At 34.2% G+C, this 18,564-nt stretch overlaps 1 pseudogene; it reads left to right on the top strand.

The window, feature by feature from the left end:
- Nucleotides 1-11,157, top strand: part of LOC149264468 (protein-L-isoaspartate O-methyltransferase-like) — a 29,547-nt pseudogene extending 18,390 nt beyond the window's left edge.
- Nucleotides 11,158-18,564: the final 7,407 nt, after the last annotated feature.

Raw genomic sequence — 18,564 nt, 5'->3', positions numbered from 1 at the left:
GTTTATGGGCTTATGATGTGATACATTTATGTGATGATATGGATTGATTTTTGACTACATATGGATTATGGTTGTGGAACAATATTGTTATGTTTTATGATGGTCAACATTTATGAGATAAATAGAGTTGATGCTTTCAATTTAATTATGTTTTAAAAGAGACAAAGAGGCCTGATCAAATGGAAATGAGGGTCCCACCTATTAGTGGCTAACTTTTAATTTAAGAAATTCTAAATCTAGCCTTTAAAAGTCCCTTCTCTTGACCCTAATCACCTTGATTAGGGATATAACTAATTTGATCTTTTAAGATTGGAAACTGTCAAAACCACTTGAGGCCTCTTTAAAGGGAGGAGAGATTTATGAATGCAAGAGGGAGAACATTGTGAAGAGAGGTATACTACCACAATATTAGGTTGTTCCTTATTCCTCTGATTTTATTTTCCATAAACTAGAGAGTTGATATTAATGGTGACATTAGTTTTATCTCTAAAGGAGAGACCAAATAAAGTGACTTCCCTCAATTATTCAAGGACTTATAAAGGTATCTCATGTTCTTTCTGATCATTTACTTGTTGTTCTAAAGATTTGGTTCTTATTTTTTCAGTGATAATAGTGATAATTTTTCATAAATAAAATCACCCATTCATCCAGATTAAGTGAAAGATAGATATGTGATCACTCTCATTGTAATTCCTTGACTTTTGTATATGAATTTATACATTGCAATAGTTTGAGTAATAGAACTGGTTAATGTTCTTCGCAGAGGCTCGTTGTGAAGATTTGACTATTATTTCAAAAAAAAACAGTTTGTTATTTTATACAATCTTCATCATTATATGCCTCTCATATTTTGTGAAATTTATTTATTTTTTTTCACAACTTATCCCCTATAGGATTTCAACGTTTTGGCCTAGAATCCTAACTAGCTCGCTATTAATTTAAATCTTATTTTTTGCTTTTTTTAAAGCATTGTTGATCTCTTATCACATTGTGAATATTAGTTTTTAGATGTATATATCATTTTTTCCTTCTTTCATTTAATGTTTCTCATTATCTTATTGTGATAACAAGATTCAAGGAATTGTATAGTTTAGTTTGTTCAACTCTAACAAAATTATCAATGTCTTTTTTATTCTCAATCTACCAATCATTCGTAAATAATTATCTTATAATCACTACCATCTTCTTCTAATTCATGACCATTCAGTCCAATATACAACCTAGCATGATCCCTTTGTTAAATGATCAACTAATTATTTTCAGTTCATTACTTGACTATATCCTGAACAAAACTTCCAATACTCGAAAATTGAACCACGATTGGTCAATGATAGCATGTGAAATTAACTAGTTCAATCAATGTGAGGTTCTCATTAACCTAGAATGTGAATGTGAACACCAGCACGTACATGATCTTTGTCATTAATCTTGCATGAGTAGTGAACCCCAAAGTTCCCAATGTCTTAGAGGCGATATCCCTTAATACACTCCTACCAACGAAATTCAACGTCATAAGATTTTCTTAGAGGTAGAAGCCCATTGAAGGTTCCTCAAAAGTATCATTAGCTCTTCTCGAACCACATCATCGGCTTGAAGAATCATGTCTGGAACACAAAGTTAGCCTTCAAGTGTCTCCCAAGGTTCCACCTCCTTGGGTTCATCTTCTTCCAATTCAGGTTCAATTGCAACTCCATCTATCTCTATCGAATCTATCTACTCTTCTTTCAATCCAGATCCATTAAGCACTAACCCTAACAAGGTCATCAGGAAGTTTGGGCTTTTTCAATTTGAAGATGACACTAATACCACCCCTTGGCATATTCAATCTCCTTATGTTGATGTTGGCATATTCAATCTCCTTATCCAAATTTTTCCATCGAGCTAGGGGGTAAGATTGCTCATGTTGATGTTGAAGTTGTTGATGCTCCCTTAGGTTATAATTTTCTCATTGGTTGTAGCTAGTTTTATGCCATGTGTGTTGTTTTTGCTTCAGTGTTTCATGTGATTTACTTTCCCCATGAAGGAAAGATCGTCACAATTGATCAACTTGATTATTGTATACCATTGACTAAGTTTACCGCTACGACAGTGTTATGTCATTCATTGGAGATAACCCTAGCAGCTATGAGAGTGTTGGTTCAGGATTGTTTAATAGCTCATAACTTAAGGGTATTTTTACTTTACCCCTCCCTAGCGTTCCTTCTTCTTCTACCACTACTCCTATGCACATGGCCTCTTCTATCACTTGTGGACCCTGTCACCTGTGGACCCCATTGGTCACCTGACCCTTGGGAGTTTCCTTGTTCTATAGATGTATATCAACATGTTGAGCATGTGATGTCACCTTTAGTGGAAGATATTTCCTCTTTGGTATTCCTGTCAATACTTATTGATATTGGTGAAAAAATCCTTCTCAATATGGAATGTGATCAAACTCCTTTTCCTACATGAGTCATCACTATGTCTCTTCCACATGACTCCCTCGATGATGAACCTTCTTAGCAAGTCATATTAGAGGTCATGGATTCACCTATTAATCAACCTAGGGAGATTATGCCTCTTGATGCCTCTAGTATTCTTGAATTGGAAAAGATAGAGATTAGCAAAAAAAATCTTCAATCGATCTAGGGGGCATCTCCTTGTCCCTCCTTGGCAATGCCACCCATGGACCGATTCAAGTCTTGGGTTTCTAATGTTGAAATTTCTAATGAATTTTCCATCTCATTTGCACCAATTGATGACTGACGTGTACACCTTTTATGTGTTGATAGTCCTTGTCAAGGAGTTGCACTAGCTCACGTGTCCACTCACTTTGTATTTCCTCTGTCCTTCCTGATAACACTATGGTTCTAGGTTTTCCCTAGCATCATCAACCTTTAGGAATCAGACAGTTCAACTCTCTGTGGCATGGACCCATCACAGTGTGCCATATGGTATCTTCACTTCTCCATGACTTCATGTATGGAAATCTTTGGCCTGTGTTAGGTAGTGGGCACACCTTAATGTGACCTATTAGATTGAGTTACACTGGTACATATTGTACATAGGATTGTTTGATATTTTATCTCTTTTTTGTTTTTTGTGTGATGCGAATTTTTATAGCATCTCATATATGCCAAAATATCCAAAAAATTTATTAAACTAAAAAAATCAAAAAAATATATGGTCTTGTTTTTACCTCATCCATGTTTATTTCTTTCATTATGTGATTTAACCATGGGTTTACTCTTTCTAGATGTTTTTTACAGGACAAGGTGGTGTTTTGACTGCGACATCCATTGGACCTTAGATTTGTTTCTCTGAACTTGGCATATAAGAGTAGGACACATATTGTCATCTTCGTTGCATGATTAACTGTTAGTGCCATCATTGTGCCTTATGTTCAAACCTGTCAAGTTGTGGCATTAGCCCTCTCTTTTATGCACATCGTAGTGTGATGCTAGAGCCTTCCTTATCATGAATCCCTATGTTAGCAACTTCTTTCCATGTTGGTGTCCATTTAGTGTCTCATGTATCCTCTTTTCATAATCCCTCCTTGTGACCTTCCATGACATAGAATATGAGTTGCATTCTTCTCTTCTTCATCACTTTTTGGCCTTACCTTAAGAGGATTCCAAAATTTATCCCTTTTGATTATCGCATTTTAATAGCATGTTTCTACACAATGAGCCTTGGTTTTATTTTTCCATCGTTGTCACCATCTACTTAGTCTATCATTTGCTTTCACTTGGTGTTTTACCCTTTCTTGGAGGAACTGTTGTGATGATTGTTCTTCTTTACCAATCTCTATGCCTTCTTATGCTTTGAACAGTTCCATCATACTAGAACTAGTTGCTACCATTATACCACTTGTTCCTCCAAGATGAGCTTCCTTTGTGCCCTTCTTATGCTCATTAAACCTTGAAAGGCACCAAGCTCCTTTTAGCCTTGTTTTCTTTTTCGCTAATTAATTAAACATCGATTTCATTTTGATCCTCTTTTCATGACTCAGTAAACTTATGAAAACCCCAAGCTTATTTTTCCATCTTTTCAAGTTCGTAAAATTTATATGAAAATGTCGATTTCTTTCCATCTTTTCCTACTCGTTTCAAAAATTTCAAGTCGGCGAGCAATCTATTTTCCATTCTTAGAGGTTGTGAAATTATGAGAAGGGTATGAGTGTACTTTTATCTTTTTTTAGGCCTCATTAAACCTTATGAAAAATGAATCTATTGAGAATACTTATTTTCTCTTTTGTGCTCATTAAATCATGAAGGAGACTAAAAAGAGAAAATGGGAATGGAACATTTATTTCTATTAGTCATCAAAATAGCAGAGTCACTTGCATTGCCTTTGAACACGACACTTGCCTATGTCATTATCTTACAGTTGGGTTTTAGCTTTCCTAGGAGTCGTACCATACATATGAGTCTATTTACTCCTCTGGTTGGTTACTCTTCCAGTCTCATTGGAGCATGCTTCAATGCCTCCTATGTTGTTGCACGATATCACGTGGTGCTCATTGGTAATGTTTCCAAGTCACTTTTGTGTCATGTATTTATGTGTTCAAGGGAAGCCTCAACCTGTGTTGGCCATGTACAGTCCTCAATGACCTTTTTGTGTTAGCCATCCCTGTGACAGTTGTACTTCATCATCTCATGAATTCATCCATTCACATCATCTCTTGGTTTGTTCTGTGTCGATTGATGGGGGATACCTCAAGGACCTCCTTTAATAGATCTTCTCATATCGACTTTAGCTCATTATCCAAGAGCTTGATCTAGGAACTAGTAGTACCTTAGAGCTTGCAAACCTTAGTGGTAGGATTCCTAAAGTCACACAATCGACAATGGGTTTACATCATTAACTCATGATCGGTCGAGTCCACCATTCTTCGATGTAAGCTCATCTATTCACACTTAGTGGATTGTATTAGGTACTTTATGGTCCACTTTCATTATTGGTGGGTCCCCTAGTGTATGTTAATGGTACACCTCATTGACCGATAATCATATGGTTTTTACCATGCTCAACATCAACACATATATTCACATGTTGTAGATTTGTACCATCAGTGTTGTGTTGAAGACCCTTGGCTAGGGACCTATCACTCTTTTATATCACCCTCCCCAAGCTGCATTCGAGTTATGTATTATTCATGTACTTTGAGGAGAACTCTGGGGCACCTATTGTATTATGTGTCCATAGTCCTATTGGTGTATACTATGACATAGATCCACATTGTATTCATTGGTGGATATGATTTGTATGATGTGTTACATGGATCCACTACATATTATTCATGGCCATGTTTTAGAATATCATGTCATGGATCCACAATATATGTTTGGCGGCCATGTTCAGTTTCTCTTTATGATCGAGCATGGGTGTTCCCACATCAAGGATGTTATCAGTAGAGTTGAGACTTTGGCACTTGAGTTCCTCTAATCTAGCTTTGCAGTCTTGACTCCTTCCTTCCATTTTGGGCTTTGAGTTTTGTTGTAATGCATTTCAGACATCATTTTCTATTATGACCTCATGCATTAGGGAGCATCTTTCATAACCCTATTTGTCACTCCATTATAGTGAGAGAAACCCAAGTTCAACTTACCTCAATTGTTGGCTAGAATGCATCCCCTTTCACCTTTTCTTTTACTTATGTGAGATTTATTCTATGTTAAAAAGGTGGAATTACATGATTGAGTTATTTATCATAATTATTTGTCACAATTTTATAATTATGAGATAATAACTATTTCATAATTGAGATAACTGAGAAAAATTTCATAATTGAGAAAAAGGTTTTTAGAGTTTGTCATTCCCAAGGAGATCAACTTAACCCACTTTTGTATGAGTTGGATAGGGGTCCATTAGTATAGAATTTTCATAACTTCTCAAGCCCCTAGGTGTCTAGATACATTCTTCCAAAGGATAGAATGAACCTATTTAATTTTTCCAAGAGGAAAGGGGGAGAAGAGATAGGATCTATACTATAGTGTGGGAGCTCTACTGCATTGGGAGAAGGAAGCCAAGTTGCAAGTTGGAGGAGAGGATATTATTGCTTGAGTATATTATCTTTTTTATTTCCATTTTTTATTAATAGATATATGTTCCTTTCCTATATTTATTATTTGATCATGTTTTATGCTTGTTCATGTTTTTTTAGAACGATAAGCCCTTTGCAGATTGTTATTGTGGGTTTTTTTGGTAGTGTATGTGTGCAGAGTCTTGTCTTATTGCAAGAGAAAGCAGGATCTTTGAGTAGGTGTGATTTTTCTTCTACATCAGGTGCAAGAGACATCACTGATCTACGAGGGTGCCTGGTACCATCCCTCAAACCCTTATTTTGTAGCATCTTGTATGAGTGTGGATTGTGTGTGCTTTTTAGGAGGGAATAAGGGCGAGATCCTTTTATATATTTTCACAATCATACACTCACATTTGGGTAGATCATTATTTGATCTACTGGGTTAAAAGTAGTCTATTGGCTCAGGTGAAATTATCTCGTAAAACTTTTTTCTTCTAAACATGTTTCAATCTCATTAATGATGCCAATGTCTTCTGATGAGTTGATATCAGATGCACGAGACACAAGGGAGAGAGCCTCTCCTAAATCTATTATTGGATTGGCAACATCAGGACTAGAATGGTTCCTTTCATTCACTACACAAGTTTGTTGTTGTAAATGATTATCAACATAATTATTATCATTGATAAGAGCAGTGGGTTTATTTAATGGTTTTTCATCCTTAGCAATATCAATGTTAGGATTTGTCAGTTGAGAATTAACTATCTCCTCAGTATTAAGAACTATTTGTAAACACCCTTTTTCAACATCATTCTTAATGCAATTCTCTTCCTACAAATATTTCTTAGTGTTTTTAATGTTAGTATATGTTCCCTCATTTATTAATGGCAAAATAAAACTCTCTTAGTAGAATTACAAGAAGGAACATCGACTAGTGACAGGCTTGGAAAATAAAATCCTTCTACAGTGGGTACCCCTTCATCATATTTGGTACTACAAAAAAACAATCACCTAAAATGTCAAAACACAATTAAAAAAGGAAGATTTATTTGACTTGGCTAGTAACTCGATAGGAAAAAATTAAAACCTCAAGGAAATCCAACTAGTAAGTACAAGTAGTTGTTTATGTCATTATTTTCCTCTTTAATATTCAAAAACAAAAGTCCTAAACTCAATCCCTTTCAACATTTCCTCATAAAGACATAGCAATCCACTTTACCCAAAAAAATTAACACTTTCACTTTATGGTAGTAATTGAAATGTTACCTAATATCTTACTTGGAAACCAAGATGGTTCTCATGGAACCAGTCCTCACAAATACAACGTTGAATCATCTCTCTTTGGGTTTACCCATCCAAGTCAGTATATGATCTGTGAAAAGTACATTACAATCCCTTATAATTTTGTTTGTAAGAATTGTTATGATTTTCATAATCTTTGTCTTACGGGAGATACTGCCAAACTTTGAATTCTCACAGTCACATATAAATCATCTTCTTGTCCACAACTCTACCACCTTGTGCAAGACAAAATGAGTGCTTATGGCCAAAATGAACATAGAATGCATTGCAGCAGAAAAACATACTAAAGAGCTAGATAATATTGTATGTTCATTATACCTTGTATTAATAATCAACACACTGAAGTTTATAAACATTTATGGCTATCAGCGTAAAATAAATTATGAAGGAAAAAAATATAAAAACACATCACAAGGTAACAACAATACATGAAATTCAAAATACTAGTGGGAAAATACATAAAATTCAAAAATGTCAATTATCCTTTGAGAACAAAAAAAGATGTAGAACACAAATTCCTGGATATTAAGTTTTAGGATTAAAACTCATACAAACTTCAAGATATGTAACAACCACATCAATATCTTTGGATTAACCTCAGAAAGGCATGATTCACCCCATATCCAATTTGTAATTAGATAGGAACATTTACCTTTAAATACTATAAGCCACTAAAAGACAACTCCAACATGTAAGTATAGTGTTGGATACCATATTTTAAAATATGCAAGGAACGTTTAAATAATATCATGTATATGCATGCATGTCCAGTTAACCTTTGCATTGTGTTGTACTTTGGCAACAACATTTTTACAACAGAGTTTGGGTTAATAATAATTCACTTGTAAAACATCTATAGAAATATGGAGTTATTAAATCTAGTAGAGTAGTAGATATCATGCAAAATATTGAAAGGAGATTGTTTGTACCCAAAGGGAACTCTCCATATTTAAATACACCCATACCAATAGGATATAATGCGACTATCCTCGCATTGCATATGCATGCCACTTGTCTTGAACTATTGAAGGAACATTTGCAGCCAAGAATGTGTGCATTGGACATTGGGTCAAATAAATATTTACCTAGGACCAAGTATGAATCGTTTTAAGGTCAGCTTTGTTGTAGAACTAATTATGAACTATTTAACCTGCATGTCACTTAGCATTGCGCATGTATTTTTTGTGGCCATGTTGTACAATTAATGGTCACCTCATTTTTATAATAAGGAGATAAAGTTTTTCAAATCTTTTAAGTTTAAATGGAAGATGAAAATTGCCTAACTAGTGTCCAAAATGGTCTCACCCTCTCAGAAATTTTAATGTGTTATGAAGAACTAAATTATAAATATTGAACTAAGATTTCGTTCTATACAGAGACTAGATCTGTCTTGAGTAAAATACACTAAACAAAAAATATCAGATATAAATAGCAAAATTGAAATGAAGTTATGACATTATTCCATGTTAAATTTTTAATTCCTTATAAGAAGATCTACACTCTAGTGATGTATTAAGGACAGAACTTCATGGGACATCCTCCTTCACTCTTAGCCCTCATAATTATTTTTTCCATCATGCTTTTTACCTCTTAGTTTAGCAAGGCATGAACTTCAAAGATGTAAGATTCCATTCCATAGATCATTTGGCCTTATAGCCATACTAACAATCTCTCTCTCTCTCTCTCTCTCTCTATCTATATATGTGTGGGTTGCTTCATGATTTTGTAATATATATATATATATATATATATATATATATATATATATCCTAAAGTTTGTAATTTCCATTTCCAAAACTTATACCCATTTCAGAAACTAAAACCATTTCTAATCATCAACCAAACTCTATAATTAAGCTTGTGGTCTTTTTAGTCATATGTACTTGTCAAAATGAAGAGTTAATTATGGAGAGAAGTTGCCAACAACATTGTGAATATACTATACATCTTATATGGTAACCACTACAAGTACTCCATTGCATTTAATGTGACGCCAAGAAGTTCCCATATATATATATATATATCCTAAATTTTGAAAGTTCCATTTCCAAAAATTATACCCATTTCGGAAACTAAAACCATTTCTAATCATCAACCAAACTCTATAATTAAGATTGTGATATTTTCAGTCATATGTACTTGTCAAACTGAAGAGTTAATTATGGAGAGAAGTTGCCAACAACATTGTGAATATACTATACATCTTATATGTTAACCACTACAAGTACTCCATTGCATTTAATGTGATGCCAAGAAGTTCCCATTACATTACAATCTCTATTTATAACCCTAATAATTTCCATTGTTTCTAGCATCAATGATGAAGTCCATATTTAAGATGAGTTATTTTTTTTTTCAATTTGATGAAAATGCCTTATTGACAACAAATATTACTTAGAGAGGTTGGAAACATCAACATGATGAGCACCTAAAGAAATCATTTAAATCTAGGTTTTCTATTTGTAAAGTTTAATGGTAGGTTTTATATTAATGATTAAACCTAGGAAATTGAAGCTTCTTTAGTGAAGGCTTGTTTTTCTTTCAACATTCACTTAGTAAAAAAAGTGGACAACGAAAAAAAGTAGTTGTGGAATTATTTTAATCCAAAATAGAAGACAAAATGTATAATGGTCCATTTGCCTGGCTTCCATGAGTGTTTCTTTGGACTCCACTTTTTGAGCTACGCTTAGTCAACCCTAATCTCCATTGCCAATATTTCTTGGTTATTGTTGAATCTTACTCAATAATTGGTCTTTGAAAAGTGTGGCTTCATTCTCGAATTGAGTTCTATTTCCATGCCATTTGATTGGTGTAGCATGGTAGTGTTGTACTAAAAAAATATAGAGTAACTTCACATCCGAACTTTGATGATGTTGTGAACATCACTCATAAATTGTAAATTTTGCTAGAAATTATTGATCTATTTCATTCAACTGGTGAAAAGTGAAATTTATTTGTCCACGAGATTTTTTTTTTCACCCCAAGTTTCAAATATTATTTAAAGGTTCTTAAGTCTTAACTTATAACTTTTATATAAAAAAACTCTTACCACAGTGCAAATGATTGTTCCTTTCAACCAAACCAAATTGATAGTCTCTTACTGGAAACTGAATGCGGCTATTAAATCTTACCATAACTACATTCTACCATTCTATTTATGGGGAATTACTTGTTTATTAATTATTTTTTATGGAAGATAATGCAACTATGAATTATAGTCGTGGTGTACTATTTCTCAGTAGAGTTATATCTGGGAAAAGTTGGTGGGGGGATTCTCTATCCAACTCTTAACCTTTTGAATTTGTTGCAAGCATTGGTTACTTTACTGCCTTTTTTGCAATGACAGTTGGTCTGTAAGGTCATGTTATTGGTGTGGATCACATTCTACATTTGGTTACAATGTCAATAGAGAATTTCAAGAAAATAAAAGTGGCGCCTTTATTGGTAGATGGAAGCTTGTCCTTGCATGTTCGAATTAAACCACTATTGCTTATGCTTTTAGGATTTAGGAGATGGAAAACCATTACAATTTAAAATTTTCCCAATTGCAACTTATGCTCTCCTAAGAAATGTTTCATATTGACCTCATTTTGACGTGTCTTTTATCACTATAGATGGTTGACTAGGTTGGCCAGATTTGGCTCTTGATAATGCTATTCATTTTTTTTGTTATTTCCCTATAAGTTCTAAATCCACTTATTGAACAATTAAAACCTGGGGAACAGATGGTATTTCATGTTGGTGACTTCTTTCAATACTTACAAGTCATTGACAAGCAACTTGGTGGATATTTAAAGGTTCATGGTGAGAAATCCATTCATTACATTCCTTTGACTAGTACACAATAGAATTTGTATGGTTATTAATCATGATTGGTGTTGCCTTATGCTAGGAAATGGTTATCAATGATTAGTATGTTTATGTGTGAGTAGAGATAAGTTTCTTTAATTTTTTTATAATGCTTGATTGCTTATTTCTATAGGTTAAAAATTTAAAAGAATAGTGATAAGAAAATTATCTAATAAGAAATGAAATAACATGAAGAGAAATTTTAGAAACAAAAATAAACATGGTTCATAAAGACCATTATCAACAACAAAAAAATTATCTCATGCATTCAAAAATGCATCAAAGCAATTTTCCTGGTATATCGAGATTCCAAAAAATAAATACAATGTCCAAGAGAGAAGAACATCTTTGATGCAAGATATGTAATATAAGAAACATTCAAACCATGGAGAAACATTTCATGCAAGAGGTACAAACTTACATACCTTCAATATACGAGAGGAACCATAGAAAGTCAACACTATAAATATAGGAACATTTACCTTTGAATACTATAAGACACTAAAGAATAGTGAAAAGAAAATTATCTAATAAGAAATGAAATAACATGAGTAGAAATTAACATAAACAAAAAGAATAATGGTTCACAAAGACCATTATCAACAAAAAAAATTATCTCACACGATCAAAAACACATCAGAGGAATTTTTCCAATATATCGAGATTCCAAAAAATAAATACCATGTGCAAGAGAGAAGAACAACTTTTATGCAAGATAACAACTTTTATGCAAGATAAGTAATACAACAAACATTGAAACCATGCGGAAACATGTCATGTGAGAGTACAATATTTACATATCTTCAATATATGAGAGGAACCATGGAAAGTTTGTACTTTGTAAAGATAGACAAGTCAACATCTTACTGGAGATTAGGATAACCTCCACTATAGTAAATTCCACCATTTGTATGGAATAAAATGGGAAAGATCATCCTTCTCTCAGTACCAAGAACAAGTGTAGGACTACCCCCTTGTCATTGGTACATTCCATGAAAATATTTGTGTTGAAAAATAAGATAATAAGCATATTTGTGTTTCTATTATACAAAAACGTTGATAATTTCCAATGAACAATCAAGGTCATCTCTTTTGAAACACTTATATTATCTATTTTTCACCACAATGATGAGTTAAGTGTTCACTTGAAATTTGAAATGCAATGAAACAAAAACTTTTTTCAGTGAATCCAAAACCCTAAATGACAATATGCCTAAGCAAATAATAGGCTATATTAAAATGTCACTAAACCAAATGGAAGAGGTTGTATTATTGTATCCAATTCATCCAATGTAGCCTAGTAGGAATCCTTCTCAATTAAGTATGTATAGATATGTCACCTTCTCTGTAAAAACATTCCTCCTAAGAGTAGCAGTGAGCTCTTGCTTTTCCAATGAGAAATTTCTTCAATTAAGCTCCAACTTCATGAAAATACACTAATTCCCAAGAAATAGCTATACCCTTATCTATATTTTACCCATTAGGGAAGTAGAATACAAGTTGTGATATTAAAATGAATAATGAATAGTATCAAACCCTCATTGTCTAGGGAGAAAAACAAAATATGACATAAACGCAAGTGCCATAATGGATGTGAACGAAGTTATCCAGATTGATTTTCATATAATCAATGTGGACAAAGCTTGGTAGTTTGTATTTACATAGTTGCAAAGGGACTATAAAGATTGTGCATGATCATGGATTTTCCTACATAAGAGGTTTGGACTTTTGTGACAGAAAAATGGAAACTTGAACTTTTATGGAAGAAGTAGTACTACAAATTTTTCAATTTGGAGCCAAACAAATATTCCATGACTTATTACAATATCTCATATTAAAAAAATTCCTTTCTAATCATAAACCATTGAAAAATATTAAGAGGAAACTTCAAAATTAGGATTGCAAACTCTGTTTGCATACAAACCCCACAAAAATTAGCAGTGTGTGGACATATTTTAAAACACAATTTTTCCTGCCATTCAAACCATTAAAAACCCAATAAAAAAAAGCTAGCAAGATATATTTCATCCAAATTTTTCCCAATGAGTGGCAAGCACACTAAGTGATAATTAATTATAACTCTTTCCAGGATATTCTAACCCAAAATCAATAAAGGAATTTCATCAATGAGGTAACGATGTACATAAAAGAACCTTGAAAAAACAAAACCCTGTACCCCCCTATCAAATTCCTATCAAATAAATCTTCCAATTTAAATTCTAAGAGGGAATATTCTATAGTCTAGGAAGGTCTCAACGAACCTTGGAAAGTAAACATAAACATAAGTGATGGATAGAGAGATACTCCATAACCTTCATGGCAAGTTGAGGAGTAGATTTTTCATATGCCAGCGTTGCCTATGGGGACAAATGTAAGGCATGAGAAAGGTTCTAGGGGAATTTAACTCTTATTTTATTGCATTGGTTATGTTGGCACCAAAAATAGTGAGCCTTTGAAAATTTTGCAAAAGGGGCAAGTGTGACTGCCTCTTCCCACATATACCCACTTTGACTGGTTTTCCCAAGGTAAACATGAGTTGAGGGTCATGATGATAAGATTAAACCTCCTATATGACCTTAAGGAAATGGATTCGACAACTTAAGACCAAACTGACTTCCCTCAAATTCTAGAGGACCTCCAAGAGAAACCCAACCCCTGCAGGTGTCTAACCCCTGAGATAGCTCTCTTTTTCACTGACATGGAGCCTCAGTCATTCCCTTTCCAAGGCATGCAAGTGAAAATATCCCTCCAACTACACTGATAAGCCTATCTCCATGTGATTGTGGACTTTTATAGTCAGTTCTATGCCAGTGACCCTAAATTCTGAGCCAATTTTTCAGGGCCAAGACTCAGGCCTCTGCCCAGAACTCAATGAAACTTATAGAAATGATAAATGACATAGAAACAAAGCTTATAAACAAAAACTTGAAACGGTACTTGACCTGACCCCTCCCAACCGGGACTGACATTCTGTCAAACACATGGTGAACATGTAACCTATAGGTCATGAATGTGTATCTAAACATAAGGATCTGAAAATTTATATGAGATTTAACAAGAAGGGTTTAGGCCTTCTCACAATAGCTTCCATAACACCAGTTAGGTCATACATTCAGTAACTAGACATTCATTGAGTGAAATGTGATAAGAGCCCTACTTAGATCTGTCAATTAACCATGCATATAACCAAATAAATAACAATTATAGAACATCCATTTAAGCCACATAATTATAAGTACATTTACTCATAAAAAAAATAGGAGCTTAGCTCGTATTTACCATAGGAAAAATCCAACCAAGTCAGGGACTTCCATGTACCACCCAACCATAGATTGGGTTGAACCAAATCTTTCTTTCATCCAATCACCCCTGTGCCATATTCCAAGCATGAATGTGGGATCTCATGGGATAAAACCATCCATAAACAACCAAGGGAATCCATAGTTTAAACCACCTCCACCCTCACTACGTCGTGATCTCACCTAAACCGGTCTTGAGACCATAAAACCAAACCGAGCTTGGATGCCTCAGAAGTCCTTCACCATTCCTTAAGGAATTTTCTTGTCTCTACCCACCTATTGAGGGCCTCCTAGAGAAAACCATCAACACCCCCAACCCTTGGGATTTTCCTAAGACCACCTCACACAGATCCAAAACCTTCTAGCAATCCATAGCTCAACCAAGAAAGAATACCATCACACCATGGTTATCTGGAAACGGCAAGGCAAGGTTGAAACCACTGTCAAAACCCATCAAAATCCATGCCACCAATAGAAAATAAACCAAAATACACACATGAATATTTCATGCATGCCTAAAACAACTAGGAAACCATACATGCAATCTGTTACCTGCAAGTATTCTTGCTGACGTTGCCTGATCCAACCTTTCCTTGCTTGATCCTTTCTTTCCTTGTCTTTCCTTGTCCTTTCTTTGCTTGCTTTCTTTCCTTCTCCTCTTGGTCCTCTTCTCCTCTCCGAGACTAACTCCAAAATTGAACTAACAAAGGCTACCAATTGATGATATGATGTCTTTTTATTATTGATAATTGTAATTTATTCATTTTTCTATTATTTTCCTTTAGTTTCCTCCTCACATGCAACATGTGACCTTTCACCTACCTTTTCTCCTAATTTATTTTATTTTCATAAAAAAATACAATTAATGCCTCTTTGCCTTTTCAAATTCTCTGCCATTGCCTTTTCCTATTTCCCTTAGCCATAAACACAACAAGTGATTCCCACTAGGATATTTTTCCCAACATTCAACTTAGAATAAGTGTCCCTTGACCTTAGTCTTATTTTGTCTTTGTTAACTTTTATTACAAGAAATTTTAATCCCAAGTTGTTACAGACCCCTCCCCCTTAAGGGAACACCATCCTCAGTGTTCTGTGACACCTCAACTAGAAAAACTGCTGAAAAGAAAAATATACTACTCATGGAGCTTTATAACCTAGTTCGTTGCAGTATTTACAATAAACAACTTGCTCAAAAGCAAAACCATCATGACAAACATGACAACCATACTGCTTATTGGAGCTTTATAGCACAGCTCATGGTGGTATTTGCATCCATGTACATATATACATATACCAAAAAATTTTTGCCTCAACCAAAAAACAATGAAGGATACATAGCCTGCATCTTATGAGTCATATCCCATGTAGCTTTATCGAGCCCAAAGTGCTCCCACTGCACTTTAACTTACTCGATTTCTTTATTCTGAAGCATGAGTTGTTTCCATTGCAATATGAACTGAGGTTCTAGCCAATATTCTCCTTTTGGTTCCACCTGAAATACATAACAATAAATAATGTGATCAACATCATTTACATATATTTTAAGCAATGAAACATGGAAAATATCATGGACTTTCACTAAAGGAGGCAGTGCAAGTCTGTAGGCCACTGGTCTAATCCTCTCAAGGATATCGAAAGACCCACAACACTGTGATGCCTACTTGGCACATGATCCAATCCTCAAGGAGATCTTCTTGGGCTTAATGTGAAAATACACATGCTCCCCAACCTAAAACTCATTAAATGCCCTGTGTTGGTATGCATAAATTTTCTTCTTGTCTTGTGCTACCTTTAAATTATTCTTAATTACATGCATTTCATGTTCCATCTCTGCCAACATATATGGTCCAATAAGTACCATGTTGAATGGATCACTCCAGTTGATGGGAGTATTACAACTCCTCCCATATAGTGCCTCAAATGGACTCATCCTCAGTGACTCCTGATAAACATTGTTGTAAGCAAACTCAACCAATGAAATTTACCCCTCCCATCTCCTTGTTGGTGCATCACATACATCTTTATCATGTCTTCCAGAATCTTTTTGACCCTCTCTGTCTGTCCATCTGTTTGTGGATGATAAGTTGTACTGAAGGCTAACTTTTTCCCCAAACCTGCAAATAACTCCTTCCAAAAATTAAAAGTGAACTTAGCATCCCTGTCTGACACAATCTTCTTTGGAACACCATGCAATCTCACAACCTCCCTGATGAAAACTTATGCCACCTCACTAGTTGAATAAGTAGTCTTAACTGGAATGAAGTGGGATACCTTTCTCAACCTGTTGACCACAACCGTGATAGAATAATGATGCCTCTATGTCCTTGGAAGACATGTAACGAATTCCATGGAAATGACCTCCCATTTCCATTCTGGAATCAGAATAGGTTGAAGAAATCCACCTAGATGCTTACAATCTGCTTTCACCTGCTGACAGTCCAAACATCTAGCCACGAACTCTACCACTTCCTTCTTCAGATTCGACCAATAGTAGAATTTCTTCACTATTGTTAACATCTTCTAGTATCCTAGGTGTCCTGAATAAGGCTTGATATGAATCTCCCTCAAGATGAGTTTCTTTAACCCACTGCGATCTGACACATAAATCATGTCCCTGAATATCACCAAACCATATGCCATGAGATGATAGTCCACATCCTAATCACACATAACCTGTGCTTAAGCTCCATGTACCTATCATCATGTTTTCCTACCTATGAACGTGCATTATTTCATTGTGTCCATCTTTAATAATGTCACTGAGACTTAAGGTAAAAGGGAACATAATTACATTTGTAAAACCAACTATTTATGCCTACCCTTTGACTAAGCTAACATTTTATATTTTTCTAAAGGGGTGTACTTAGACTAGCAAACCCATAATTATTTTCTTTACATTTATAAAACCAACTATTTATGCCTACCCTTTGACTAAGCTAACATTTTTTATTTTTCTAAAGGGGTGCACTTAGACTGGCAAACCCATAATTATTTTCTTTTATGGAAAATGAAAAACTACTTAAATTCTATCACTTATATCTCCTATTGATTCAGATTAAATAGTTGAACCAATGTCATTTTCTACCTAACTACTAATTTACCAAGCTTAAATTGTTTGGCAGTCTTTATTCTCTAGTCTAATTTACAGAAATTCACACATGTTTAACCATGATTATATTGTACGATTAAACAAATAACTAGTCATTATGGCATTTTAAACAAGCTGCACACAACCTTTATTTATCAATCATGAAGAGAACTATCTATCAGTAGTGGCATTTAGATTTGCAACACTTCCAGTATTAATTTTTTTTTTTGTTTTTCTTTCTTTTGATGGGGTTCTATATTTATTCTTTTTTCAATTTTTGTTTTCCTTTTCTTTTTGTTTATACCCTCTTTTCATTTTTATTCTAATTTATTTTGGAAATCATTTGCATATTGACAATTATTTACAATATAATATTTCGAAGATAAAATACTTAATCACCTTGAGATCCTATAAATTATAGGACCCTAACAGTGGCTTCAGTTGGGGATGGTACTCTCCATGTGAGATGCCAAGAACATTTGATCAGTATCCTTGAGTGTTCCAATCAGCAATATCTGCACCTGATTTCTTTGTTATTGGAGTAATTATGGTAACATATCAATCGAAGCTTAGGGCCTTCTCTGCTGGACTCAACTTCTGTCAATAATTCAACCAATCAAAATAATAAAAACAATGATATTTACAATGTTTCGATGCAAGAAAACCTCTATTTCAAAGAGAAATAACACTTCAACATTCTGCCATTCACAAGGTCCACTAGGCATTTCTGCTGCATCAGGATGTTTGAGAAAAAATGCATTGTGTCCTATCAAAGCATCAATAGTATAAGGTCCTATCCATATATTATCAAATTTTCCATGCTTTCCTTTGTCCTCTCTTATGGAATCCCATTTTTTGTTGTGTTGTACAACAACGCCCCATTTCATAAAAATTTTCTTTTAAAATCATAATATGAAATGGGTCCCCTTTAAACATAGATGTGTGAATAAATTGGTATTAACTTATTATTAGAAAAAACCATCATCAAAAGGTACGACTGAGATATGATATCCCTTTTA

The sequence above is a fragment of the Pinus tabuliformis genome, chromosome 6 (genome assembly GCF_031772625.1).
Source record: "Pinus tabuliformis cultivar Carrire ecotype Pingquan chromosome 6, CPIR1, whole genome shotgun sequence".
In the NCBI taxonomy this organism is placed as follows: Eukaryota; Viridiplantae; Streptophyta; class Pinopsida; order Pinales; family Pinaceae; genus Pinus; species Pinus tabuliformis.
The sequence above is the reverse complement of the archived record's forward strand: the minus strand, read 5'-3'. Positions and strand labels throughout refer to the sequence as shown.